This window comes from Schistocerca piceifrons, chromosome 7 (assembly GCF_021461385.2).
Source record: "Schistocerca piceifrons isolate TAMUIC-IGC-003096 chromosome 7, iqSchPice1.1, whole genome shotgun sequence".
NCBI classification, from domain to species: Eukaryota; Metazoa; Arthropoda; class Insecta; order Orthoptera; family Acrididae; genus Schistocerca; species Schistocerca piceifrons.
Window position 1 is genome coordinate 31,130,891 of NC_060144.1, and position 15,095 is coordinate 31,145,985.

Sequence of the window (15,095 nt, forward strand, 5' to 3'; positions counted from 1 at the left end):
AGCGACAGGGTCGACGACACCTCCCAATGGCTACTACTGCAGTGGATTACAGCTACCGCGCAGGAACCCTGACAGCAACGCCACCATGTTGAATAATGCTTTTCGTGCCGCCACAGGACATCGTGTTAAGACTCAAACTGTGCGCAATAGGCTGGATGATGCGCAGCTTCATTCCCGACGTGCATGGCGAGGTCCATCTTTGCAACCACGACACCATGCAGCACGGTACAAATGGGCCCAATAACATGCCGAAGGAGCGCTCAGGACTGGCATCACCAATGAGCGTCGCATATGCCTTCAACCAGACAATCGTCGGAAACGTGTATGGAGGCAACCCGGTCAGGCTGAACGTCTGAGACACACCGTCCAGCGAGTGCAGCAAGCTGGAGTTTTCCTGCTTTTTTGGGGTGACATTATGTGGGGCTGGCGTACGCCGCTGTTGGTTATGGAAAGCGCCGTAACGGCTGTACGATACGTGAATGCCATCCTCCGACCAATAGTGTAACCATATCAGCAGCATATTAGCGAGGCATTCGTCTTCGTGGACGGCAATTCGCGCCCCCATCGTACACATCCTTCACGGTAACGACATCACTCAACTATAGTGGCCAGCATGTTCTCCACACATGAAGCCTATCGAACATGCCTGGTATAGATTGAAAAGGGCTGTTTATGGAGAACGTGATCCACCAACCACTCTGAGGGATCAACGGCGAATCGCCGTTGAGGAGTGGGACATTATGGACCAACAGTGCTCTGATGAACTTGTGGGTAGTATGCAACGACAAGTACAGGCATGCGTCAATGCTATAGGACGTGCTATAAGCTATTAGAGGTACCGGTGTGTACAGCAATATGGACCACACCTCTGAAGGTCTCGCTGTATGGTGGTACAACATGCAATGTGTGGTTTTCATGAGCAATAAAAATGGCGGAATTGATGTTTATGTTGATCTCTATTCCAATTTTCTGTACAGGTTCCGAAACTCTCTGAACCGAGGTGATGCAAAAATTTTTTTGGTCTGTGTAGAACAGCTGGCCAGGAGTATAATGACAAGGTTTACGATTTTATTAAACAACGCAGATCTTCAGATTTTGGATGGACATATAGTGTCGACATAGAACGACCATATAGGCATGGCTTACATACTTCATGCAGGAAAGTAATATAGATTCGAGATAGAAGACTTATATCAAGACTAAGTTTACTAGGTCTAATATTATTAAGAAATCTGCACTTACACATTAGAAGTGAGGAAGATAAATGCGGATATGTAAGGGATGATCAAAAACTTTCCCGAATACAGGAAAGTCCAGGTTCGGTATACCAAAATAGCCGCCAACACTGACACAATGATCCCACGTATACATCACATACATCACGTATACATAAAACAATGTGTCCAGCTGCAGGAAGAAGTCTGTAATTGTCTGCTGCACATCCTCACCCCACAGCAATCGTCGACAATTAAAGGCACTTTTATGGAGCTGAAGGCGTGATAATCGCATAGAGAGAGATGAGGAGTATAGGGCGGTTGCTTGAGTATCTTCCACTTGAGTTGGCGTAACAACAGCGTTACGACATTTGCAATATAGGGGCGTGCATTATCAAGCAGCAGCAGCACACCAGGCCACAACAGTGGTCTTTGACAGATAGGCTGCCCGTAAACATTCTTCTTTCTCCGGTGGATGCCTATCAGGGTTCGTCCTTCAGAAGAATATGGCAGCAGCCTGTGTGCTGCGATGCGGAGAGCAGACACAACCCTCGTGACGATGGCGTCAGAACAAGAGACTGAGTTACAGTGCCATGACTCCGCCGTTGTGTAGTAGCGTTCTGCAGGGACATTATGAGTAGAGCGTCACGCGCGCCCCGTTAACTCTCCAGTCTTTCCCACACGATTTTATAGAAACTATTTGGTAAAAAAAAATTACTTTTACGATGCATACAGCTTTATTTGTCAACTTCATGATGAAACAACCGTTGTCTCGCTGATTGTTATACTTACTGTGATATTCACATGTAAGTAAGTAGCTGCACGAAACCGGAAAAAGTTTGCAATAAAAAATATGGGTCACTATGATTTAGCGTTTGCTGCATGTATCATCGTATGTTGCAGCAAATGAAATTTAGGTAAAATATTCAATTTTCATTTACACGCGGCAGGAAGTCTCTATACGTCTCCAATCTCGAGAAAATGCAATTTAAGTAGCATGATCACTTCTGACCACACCCCCGTGAAAATGAAATATTCATAAGATTCCTCATATTGTAGGTAGGCTGTTTAGGTTTTTGTGTTGGTAACGCCACGTAGCGCTCTGTATGAAAATCGCTGACAGTGCTGTGTGCGATCTGTGGCTGGTTGGCATTGTTGGAATATTCGCTATTGTAGCGTAGGGCAGTTGGATGTGAACAGCGCGTAGCGCTGAGCAGTTGTAGGTGAACCGCCAGCAGTGGTGGATGTGGAGAGAGAGATGGCAGAATTTTTAGAGCGGACGATCTGGACTTGTGTCCGTCAGAAAAACGAAATTTGTAAGACTGGATGTCATGAACTGATATATAATGACTTTTGAACATTATTAAGGTAAATACATAGTTTGTTCTCTATCAAAATCTTTTATTTGCTGACTATGCCTATCAGTAGTTAGTGCCTTCCGTAGTTAGAACCTTTTATTTAGCTGGCAGTATTGGCGCTCGCTGCATTGCAGTAGTTCGAGTAATGAAGATTTTTGTGAGGTAAGTGATTCATGAAAGGTATAGGTTATTGTTAGTCAGGGCCATTATTTTGTAGGGATTATTGAAAGTCAGATTGCGTTGCGCTAAAAATATTGTGTGGCAGTTTATCAATGATCGGAATAAGTAAAGAGAGAAATGTCTGAGCACGTTCAGTTTTGCTCAGCTGTTTGAAAACCGAATAACGTAGAGGTTTATCAGCACAGTCATTTATAATTTTCCAAAGAGGACGTTTGCAAGAAAATGTTATCATATTCTTCGGACGACTTGTTATTTTAACAATATGGAAAAGAGAATTCGAAGAGTCTTGCCTATTTGTAAAACTTTGTCAAAAAGCTAAAGCATCTACCATCTCACATCGTGCTCCGTTGGTTCCTATCATTCCTTCTAAACTAAAAGAATTTGCTGCTGTTGATCTCTTGGGACCCTGTGTCAGAACAACGAATGGATTTTCGTACATTCTAGTCGCTGTTGAACTTACTTCAAAATTTGTTTCTTTCCCACCGTTAAGTAAAGCCACTGGACGGTCTGCATCCAACGCCTTTGTTAAAAATGTCTTACGTGAAGTTGGACACGTTAGTAAAGTCATTTCAGATAACGGGCCGCAATTCAGATCTGCTGTTTGGTCACGCATGCCTCGGAATCATAAAATCAAACCTGTTTTTATTTCATTGTACTCACCACATTGTAACCCGTCTGACGGATTATGAAAGAAATCAATAAGCTTTGCAGACTTTATTGTCACAGAAAGCATCAGTATTGGGACTGATATTTACACTTATTTCAAAACGTGCTCAATGAAAAGCCTCATGACTCCACTGTTTTACCACTTATTCTTGTACTGAAGAAGTAAGAACCACCAAACAGAATCAGAGAACTTGTACCTTTTCCGAATACACGTAAACTTCCACAGAAAAACATAACTGATTTGGCTACTAAAAATATAAATTCTGCTGCAGATAAAAGGAGAAAACTACACAGTAAAGCAAATGCAAAGAAATTATTATATTGGTCAGAAAGTTCTCATTAAAGCTTATTCATTGTCATATAAGAAGAAACACTTGAGTCACAAATTCTTTCTGATTTACAATGGACCTTACAGAATCCGACTTACACCACATGATAATTGCGTTGAAGTTGAAACTCTGCATACTAGGAAGAGTAAAGGTTTACATCACATTTCACATGTAAAACCGTTTATTGAAAGATAATCTGCTTTTTAACATTGTCTTTGCCATAAAACTTTTCACTTCACGTTACTAGTATGCTTTGTCACACTTAGAAACTGTTAATATGCAACAATGTTTGAAGTTAACTATCCAGTCAAGAACCAAGAGAACTTATTTAACCAGTAATTACGAATACATTGTTATTGTGAACAGACGACACAGTGTTGTTGTTTGCACATTTTTACTATTTAGTTGCACGATTACGTAACGACTATAAGTGTTACATATTGGGACATATACTGCTAATGAGATTTTAATGCTACATTTTGGTTTACTTGGAAAGAAATTCTTTATTTAAAGTACTTTCTGTGAGATTACAGATCACTTAGTATTTGGTTTTTTTGACAGCTACACGATTATATTACGACACAATTTACATTGTTGCTTTTGCGTTGTATCTGTTTTATATCTGCACAGTTTTTCAACATTATTCTGGAAAGTGAAACATGTTTTAGTAGTAACTTTGTGGTATAGCTACAATGAGACAGCTTATACTGTAGCACAACAATACGTTACAGTACGGCACTTTCTTCATCACGGCAATAAGCATAATAACTACGATATCTATACGCAAAGCATTTCACTTTAGTTTATGACGAGGTAAGTACATTGACTTCTGCAGACCTTTGTTTACGGAGGACGATAATTACGACACTTGTCACATTTTTACCATTAAGTAATGACAGAAATTATCCTACAACCAGACGCACAGTTTAGCGTTACAGGACACGCATTTGAGTGATGAATTTTTGTACTTCAAACATATTTTAAAGATTTTTGAATTACAAAGATACAAAGAAGGTGTTCAGTGATACATTCCATTCCATTGCTGTGTTCTGTAACACTTGAGGATATAATTACATTAATCCTCAGGGGGTACACCCTTAATTAGTGTACTAAGCGTGTGGCAAGCACTAGGATCCCTAGCTAATATGGTATTTGCTTATACAACTTTACACATCGGTACCATATTTCTCTAACACAGAATTACACAGCTATCTCATCATTTAACTGAGAGAAACAAATTTTTTTTTCTACGTCAGTGACACATGTTTACGCAATTACACAGTTGGATAACTTCACACTTATGAAATTGTATTTGTCTGTATATTGTGAAATGTTAATATTTTTTCGGAACCATTGTGATACTATGAGAGCTTTGAATGTTTTTTGTGTGGGATCATGATTTTTTAAGTACGTTTGAGGTAGATGACACTATTGAAATGAGCAGAGAATTTTTTTTAGGTTTTGAAATTATTGCAAAAAGCTATGATGTCTTTGAGATTTGACTGAGGTGTTATGATGTTATTATTATGATGACGATGTGTATTATACTGTTGAGGTATGTTTATGATCAATAAGCTGATGCTATATGAGGAATTTGATTATGCTACATATTTATTATGATGCTGCTATGTATTTATTATGATGAAATATTGAAGAAGTGTCGACAAATACGTAAATGTGTAATAAGATAAGGAATAATGAGCGGTGGTTAGGGACTCTGATTTGTGAAAAAGGATGTTGGAACCAAGAATCGTACTTTAAGAGTTATGAAATGTGTGTACATGTGTGAATGTATCACAACACTGCTATTCATGAGATTTCGTTTCTACACATTTCCACTGTAATTTTTCGACCTGTGAAATTTTATTGGTATCAAACTGTCACTGTAGCGAAGACCACTGTCATAAATGTTTCGGTAAGGAAGGTAACTTACCTTGATGTAATGCGCTGTGGGCGCCCAGCTGCGTGAATCGCCAGGAGAAAAAGTCATTAGGTGGAGAAAAAAGAGGCCATTAACCTCGCTATTGACATTCCTTTGTGGAAAGCATCGCAAATATGAAAATATATGATAACAGTTTGGAGCTTGTACTTTCTGATATTTACTGAAATGCCTAAGGAAATGATGATAAAGACTTTATGACTAATGTGTTTCTAGTGAAAGATATTTTACTACCTTAGGAGATGCCATATGGCTAGTGAATGACGTTTCATGCCTTGCTTTATGTATATATTTGCCTATTTTGTTTAATGAAAAAAATGTGTGTGTGTGAAATCATATGGGACTTAACTCTAAAGGTCATAAGTCCCTAAGCTTACACACTACTTAACCCAAATTATCCTAAGGACGAACACACACACCCATGCCCAAGGCGGGACTCAAACCTCCGCCGGGATCAGCCACACAGTCCATGACTGCAACACCTTAGACCGCTCGGCTAATCCTGTGCGGCTTTTGCTTAGTATCTAGTTTCTAGTTGCACTGCACCATTGGTTAAAATAAAATGTAATAGATGTACTAATAGAAAAGTTTTCTGGCTCCAGACCCAGTAAAGAATAATTTTATGATCTACTTTCTTAAAAAAAAGGGGGAGGACAAATAGACATTCCCCATCACAGGAATTGCATACATAATTTTTCAACGATTTGGTAACTTTGTTGTGAGGTAAGTTATTGTGATGTATCACTCTAGTGTTAAAATTTGACATAGGTATTAGACTTTTCCTATCTTTAGTGTAATATTCTTTCTGCTTGAGCTTTATTATGCTTAGATATAAGTTATTGCATTTGTTGCTGCTGTTTGCCAGGCACAGTTCTGCTGAATTTTACATTGTTTTAAGCCAGTTTTACTACTGATTTAATTTTCTTGTTATTGCACATTGGTTCATATTAATTGCAATGTTGCATTTGCTTTGCTAATTTAGATATAGTGCTGCTCGCTTTGCCAATTTGCATTTTTTGTTTTTGCTGCTTGTTTAATGTTTGTGCAGCGGCACTGCCTTGTCCCTTAGTATATATATCTGAGCTCAGATTTAAGTTAGCTTAAGAGGGGGTAGGCTATATAAGAGAATGAGTTATCAAGAATAGGAAAAGAATGCATTAAGAAGTTATATAAAAAAGGTTTGGGCCAGAATGAGTATTGTACAATGAGAAATAATTATTTTGAAAGAGGATATGAACAAAACAGTAGGGTTCAGGGAAAACAGGTATAGATAGGACTTTTTGGGAATAATGATGAACTAAGGGAGATCTTCAAGAAGTAAAGAAAGTTTTGTTTGCAAATCAAATACGATAAATACTGCAGTAAAACAAACCCTGTTCTTTCCTTTTGTGTTATTCCGCTATGTGCTTGTGTACCCTTGTGTATTTGTGTTCTTCCTGTCTTTATGCGTTTATCTGATAGGAGTTATGTGGTAGAATTTTTCTAATACTATATTTACTTTGCAAAGATGTTTAGATATTATTTATTGGGTTTTGTTTTAATGCTCATATGTGAAGTTGATGTTGCGAAAGCTATTCTGATCTTCTATGTATTTACTTATGTCATAATTCCTATAACACTGATGTATATGTTTATTTGTGTTCTTTTGCAAAGCCCGTATTAGTACAAATGTTATCTGTATTATTACGTTCTTTAACGATGTATTTTGTACCTTTGTAAGTATATTCTTCTATATCAGTTCTTCAAATTAAGTATTTTCATTTCACTGCATACATTATTGTTGGTCATAGTATTTGCACTTTATGTGAGGTAAAAAAAGGGACTGTTAGTGCTTGTATGTGTGTTGATAATTCAGCAAAGTACTGGTTAACAGCATTGCTGGTTCTAAGGACATTTCAAAAAAATTTTTTTGATTGCACAAGTGGACTTGCTATATTATCCGCAAGACTATTCGATGGTGATTGTGCACTGTCAGAGCTGCAACGGATGGCTGCTAGCCATCTCTGCAAGCACTACAGTGGGTCTGCACCTTTGATGGCCCACCAATACCATTATTTTTACAAGGACTGCAGTGGGTCTGCACCTCTGGTGGCCCACCAATATCATTATCTCTACAAGGACTACAGTGGATCCGCACCTTTGATGGCCCACCAATACCATAATCTCTACAAGGAATACAGTGAGTCTGTTCTGTGATGACCTACCTACCAATATTCTTGAAAACTACGACTGATTCTGCTGTGGGTTTGCTCTGTTGTGGCCCATTACCTGTCTGCATGTCAAGAGTCAGCACTGTCCTTCCGTTGGAAGGACAACACTACTTCTTCAAGACTGCATGGAAATCCACTACTTCCGTGGGCATTTTTTTTTTTTTTTACTGCTCAGACTTTGAGAAATAAAAACTGCAACTACTGCTGTGATGAATGATCAGGCCTGTCTTCATGAGAATAATTTTTGCTTTCGACCAACATTGTATCAATAATTGTATGCATCTGATATATCTGCTATCGTTAATATAAAAAAAAAATTTTGCAGATGTGTCTTGACCACTGCTCAAAACAATTTCTAAAATTTTTTGTGGGAAGCATGGGGGCTATAAAAGTAGGCTGTTTAGGTTTTAGTGTTGGTAACGCCACGTAGCGCTCTGTATGAAAATCACTGACTGTGCTGTGTGCGGTCTGTGGCTGGTTGGCATTGTTGGATTATTCGCTATTGTAGTGTTGGGCAGTTGGATGTAAACAGCGCATAGCGTTGCGCAGTTGGAGGTGAGCCGCCAGCAGTGGTGGATGTGGGGAGAGAGATGGCAGAATGTTTAGAGCGGACGATCTGGACTTGTGTCCGTCAGCAAAACGAAATTTGTAAGACTGGGTGTCATGAACTGATATATATATATATATATATATATATATATATATATATATATATATATATATATATATATAATGACAATTGAACATTATTAAGGAAAATACATTGTTTGTTCTCTATCAAAATCCTTCATTTGCTGACTATGCCTATCAGTAGTTAGTGCTTTCCGTAGTTAGAATGTTTTATTTAGCTCGCAGTATTGACGCTCGCTGTATTGCAGTAGTTTGAGTAACGAAGATTTTTGTGACTTAAGTGGTTCATGAAAGGTATAGGTTATTGTTAGTCAGGGCCATTCTTTTGTAGGGATTATTGAAAGTGCAGATTGCGTGGCGCTAAAAATATTTTATGTCAGTTTATTGATGATTAGAATAGGTAAAGAGAGAAATGTCTGAGCATGTTCAGTTTTGCTCAGCTGTTTGAAAATCAAATAACGTAGAGGTTTGTCAGCACAGTCATTTATAATTTTCCAATGGGGACTTTTCAATATCGCCTAAATCGTTCGCAGTATCAAAACGACATTTTGGCAAATGATAGCACAGAACGTCAAGAGTGTTTTACCATATGGTTAACCTACGAAACTTTCTTATTTACCTCGATATAGCCGAAGCTACACCTTAATTTAATTTTTTTTCCACCCAGTACTGCAATTTTTAAAAATTCACTGATAGCTAGTGAAAAGAGAATTTGCTAGTGTGAAAATATATGTGAAATTTCTTCACTTATCTTACAGCGAAACAACACAATGAGGTTTTCTGTAACGTATTGACCTCTCTGGTCGCCTTTTGCTTGTTTAATAATACACTCTGTTTCAAGATTCTGTCACCATAGCTATTGCAGGGCGTGTTTGTGAATTTATGCTGTGTTTTTCCACAAGGACAATAAGTAAACAAGTTAAAAAGAGAAATGTAGCCATTACACGTGACAGATGATGCTTCTTCAAATTAGAAATGGTTTAAAATTCAGAGAAAGTAAATCGCCAGTTCTGTTGCAATTTTGGCCGCATTTTGTAACCATCGAATTTTTAAGTGTAAACGACTGGGGTGGAGACTTACCAAAGGATTTTCTCCGCGTTATTCATCTGAGAAAGATGAATATAATTCGCAGCAAATGGTGTACCATAGTTCTGATCCTATCCCTATTCACAGTGAGGTGAGTTTTGTTCCTATCCCGATTCACAGTAAAGTGGCGAACTTCTTCACCATAAGTGGTTGCCTTTTAGTATGTTAAAGATAGATTACATATATTTCTAATATGTTTTAAGCTTAATGAGAAGTCTCAATGGGTTCATAAAGTTATGAGTATCATGTTTTCGTAACCTTGTTATCCACAGATAAACAGGCATCAGATTTGTTTGTTTGTTTATTTTTGCTAGTAGATCAATGGTGCATCTTCGTGCAGAGTAGAACTGATCCAATAAAATATTTTGGTAAATCTGAAGCTGTTAACACATTGAAGACTTCAGAACTTTGCCAGCTATTCCTCAATGTCGGTATCACTGATGAATTAAACGACATTTCTAGTAAAAAGATCCATTCTCTCGCTCTTTAAACGGTCAGGAACGGGAAGATGGAACGCTGTTTGCTTTACTTTTTCGTATGTAAAAGATAAATGAAGTGTAGGAATGAAATTCTTTGGTAAGTTTCAGTTCCAGCTGTTCAATGTTAATGAAGCACGATTCTCCTGCCACTGTGACAGAACTGGCGATTTACTTTCGTCTGACCTTCTAAACTTTTTTTCTTCAGAAGTGTCATCAGCGAGGACTTTTGAGTAATGCATACGGTATATTCATCTAGATGCTAGGTCAAATTTTGCTTTTGCCAAACCAAAACAGAAATTCAAGCAACTTAATGGTTGTAGGTATAAATGGAACGATATTTATTGTCAAGCTACACATAGAAGACACAAAAATTAAAAAAAAATTGTTTCTTTAAAATTGCAAGAACAAGGCTGTGCGGTAGTTCTTATAACTGTAGAGTCGGATTCATTGTTGTTACATTTGATACTGGAAGGGCATACATTTCTGAAAGTCGATTTATTCATTATAAGGAAAGGTGTAAAGCAGAGAGGGTTAACACATTGCGAGAGAGATTACAGTTAGCTCCTGATAAATTCTATGAATGATGCGTCTAATTTGAATATGTTTTGAGAAAGATCGATGCACGTTTGAAAGGCCCCTGTACCATTCAACTAAATCGCCAGAGGAAAAACTTTTAGTTACCTTGATGTAAGTGAAACTCAGTTCAACAACGTTTTGCTTTCTAAAATTTATTTTAAACCGAAACAGCCATTACCCAATTACCACTGTGTGCCGGACCCAGACTCTAAATCGGGGCCTTTGCCTTTCGCGAGCAAGTACTCTACCAACTGAGCTACCTAAGCACGACTCACATTTGGAAGGTAGGAAACGAGGTACTGGCGGGAGTAAAGCTGTGAGGACGGGGCGTGAGTCGTGCTTGGGTAGCTCAGTTGGTAGAGCACTTGACCGTGAAAGGCAAAGGTCCCGAGTTCGAGTCTCGGTCCGGCACACAGTTTTAATCTGCCAGGAAGTTCCATACTAGCGCACAATCCGCTGCAGAGTGAAAATCTCATTCTAGCCATTACACAATTTAAACAATTGCATCTAGCGTCGCTAGTGACAAGAAATGTGCGAGACATGTTTCTGCAACAATAACACCAGAACAGAATGACACAATATTAATAATTACTTGCCGTCAGTATTACGCTTAATTGCTATTTCATTCCATATCCTCCTTTTAGTTGACCTGTTTTCGTGCTAAGAGTGAGTAGATTGCTAAAATTCTCGTGTCTATACTGCCGCTGTTGTAATTCATGGTTCGACGCACACTCGAGAGACACAAACTGGTTTGCGTTGCACGCCCCGCTGCACGTTGTTATTGCCAAGTGGACGCGACTCCCGAAACGCTTGCTGCCACGGGCACTTCCGTATCGCCATATAGATTTGTGTTGCACGCTGCGTGGGAACAGCGATCTAAGCTGCTGCTCCGACTCACTCAGGCCAAGGCTTAAGGCACGTTCGGCCAGTCTGGACTTGTTTGGTCTTTTTTTGTGTCACCAGTCTTCTGACTTGTTTGATGTGGTCCGCCACGAATTCCTCTCCTGTGCCAACCTGTTCATCACAGAGTAGCACTTGCAACCTACGTCCTCAATTATTTGCTGCATGAATTCTGATCTCCATCTTCCTCTACAGTTTTCGCCCTCCACAGCTGCCTCTAGTACCATGGAAATTATTCACTGATGTTTAACATATTTCCTATAATCCTGTACACTGTTTCTCACATATTCATTCCCTCCCCGATTCTGCGCAGAACCTCCTCATTCCTTACCTTATCAGTCCACCTAATTTTCAACATTCGTCTGTAGCACCACATCGCAAATGTTTCTATCCTCTTCTGTTCCGGTTTTCTCACAGTCCATGTTTCAATACCATACAATTCTGTGCTCCAAACGTACATTCTCTGAAATTTCTTCCTCAAATTAAGGCCCATGTTTGAAACTAGTCGACTTCTCTTGGACAGGAACGCCCTTTTTGCCAGTGCTAGACTACTTTCGATGTACTGCTTGCTGCGTTGATTATTTTGCTAGCTAAGTAGCAGAATTTATTAACTTCAACTACTTTGGGAACCATCAGTCCTTATATCAAGTTTCTCGCTGTTCTCATTTCTGCTACTTCTAATTACTTTCGACTTTCTTCGATTTACTCTCACTCAATATTCTGCACTCATTGGACTGTTCATTCCATTCAGCAAATCATGTAATTCTTCTTCACTTTCACTCAGATTATCAATGTCATCAGCGAATCGTATCACTGAAATCGTTTCACCTTGAATTTTAATTCCACTCCTGAGCCTTTCTTTAATCTCCATCATTGCTTCTTCGATTTAAAGATTGAACTATAGTCGCGAAAGACTTCATACTTGACTTACCTTTTGAATCCGAGCACTTCGTTCTTGGTCGTTCCCTGTTATTATTCCCTCTTGGCTCTTGTATATATTGTATATTACCTGTATTTCCCTATAGCTTACTCCTATTTTTCTCAGAATATCGAACATCTTGCACCATTTTGCATTGTTGAACTCTTTTTCCAGATCGACAAATCCTGTGACCCTGTCCTGATTTTTCATTACTCTTGCTTCCATTATCAACCGTAACTACAGAATTGTTTCCCTGTTGCCTTTACCTTTCCTAAAGAAAAACTGAGCGTCATCTAACACGTTCTCAATTTTCTTTTCCATTCTTCTATAAGTTATTCTTGTCAGATACTTGGATGCATGAGCTGTTAAGCAGATTGTGTGATTATTCTCGCACTTGTCAGCTCTTGCATTCTTCGGAATAGAGTGGATAATATTCATCCGAAAGTCTGATGGTATGTCGCCAAATTCAAAATTTCTGCACACTAAGATCAATAGTCACTTTGTTGCCACTTCCCCCAATGATTTTATAAAGTCTGACGGTCTGTTATCTATCCCTTCTGGCTTATTTGATTTTAAGTCCTCCAAAAATTTTTAAATTCTGATCGTAATACTGGATCCCCTGTCTCTTCTTCGGTCATAACGTCGCCAAAGTTCACGTTTCCACGTTTGCCGCACGAACGTCTGAAAGATACGAATACCACAACAATACGTTTACACATGTTGGTGCTTATATAGCCACATCGTATTCCCGCTACGTTGTCTATTCGCTGCATCAGTGTCCACAAAAGGAAAGTTTTTGTTCGTCCTTAACAGTATGCATGCCGAAAGTACATCTAATAGCATTAGTAATCTAAAGGACAATCGTAGTAATAAATACAAATGTATTATCAAACCTGCGTTGGACAGTAATAATCATTGTACGAAGGTACCGTTTTTGACACTCAGCACAAAAAAATGAACAATTTACTTGTGCAGTTCATTTAATACCACGATTTTAACGAGATTGCAGGCCGTTAAACACCTGACGGCTGCAACAATCGCTGATACGAAAGAAATCAAAAAAAATTATTTCTGAAGTACGAGAACGAGACGTTGTCCAATACGTATAGAAGCAAATCTTTCAAATGAATGATCGCCGGCCGGGGTGGCCGAGCGGTTCTAGGCGCTACAGTCTGGAACCGTGCAACCGCTACGGTCGCAGGTTCGAATCCTGCCTCGGGCATGGATGTGTGTGACGTCCTTAGGTTAGTTAGGTTTAAGTAGTTCTAAGTTCTAGGGGACTGATAACCTCAGATGTTAAGTCCCATAGTGCTCAGAGCCATTTGAACCATTTGAACCAAAATATGATCACAGCCGCAAACATACAGCTTCATCCGAAATCTGCTGTGATGGGACAAGCCACTGGGGAAAAGCAATAACATATTACTTTTTTTTCAAACTTTTATCATTTTCTTCTGGTATTCCTATACTGCGATGTTGAATAGATATAGTGAGCAGCATTTTAAAGCTGGTGTTTCCAGTTATCATGTCAACTTTAGATGTTTTTTACAATACGTCAAGCTAAGTAAGTGGGTTAGGTTTTTGCTAGTTGTAGATTGTAAAAGTAGTCATTGTAATGGTACTGTAATTTTTATGTGAGCAAAGAGAGTAGTGAAACAACGGAATGAAAACGAAATCAACTTGACATAAGGCGTTTGGGAAGTCTTCTGTGAGCGGGACACTTTTAGAGAATGAAATTCTCACCCTGAAGCTGTGTGTGCGCTGATATGAATCTTCCTGGCAGATTAAAATTGTGTGCCGGACCGAGATTCGAACGCGAGACCTTTGCCTTCCGTGGGCAAGTGCTCTACTTTTGCTGGAGAGCAGTTTTTGTGGCGAAATCTTCGAATATCAGGCAGTGGTTGAACTCAATTTGTGCACTGATTTCACCATGGCAGACAGTTACGTTGTACTAGTCTGTTTCTGAAATTCACGGCTTCCGTTGCAGAGCTTTCTCTTCACTTCCTGTGTTACGCTGCCAGTCCACTTGGCAGTTAATTTTCCTCAACTAATAAATCTTTATTAAAGCGAGCGTCGAGGTGTGTGACATATACAGATAGCGGCCGTTAAGCTTCGTAGGGCCAAATCGCCACGGTGCCACTTTCTAGCTGCCGTATTGACCCAGCGGAAAGCGGTTTCGCTTCCGCTAGGTTCCCAGACTCCAGTAGATTGCCGGCGCAGGTGCACAGCTGCTGCAGGATGGAGAACCTGTATAGAGAGCGAGCGGCCAAAGGTGAAATCGACGCTGATTGGCTGAATACTCAGGACGCCATACTTTTACATGTTTAATGGCTAATGTGGTTCGAGTAGCGTGCGTGGTGGTGATGTAGGCCGATGTTAACATTACCAGTACCTGTTCCGTAGCATAATTATTTGCAGCCAGAACAGTAGACCAAATGTCGATTCATTATAAGTAACTTTACATCGATAAATGAAAGCACCAACAGTTAGCCGAGTTGTGACGTTGATTGTCGCTTTAGATTTTGACAGTAATTTTTGTTAAGTCTATTACACTGCTGGCCATTGAAATTGCTACACCACGAAGATGACGTGCTACAGATGCGAAATTC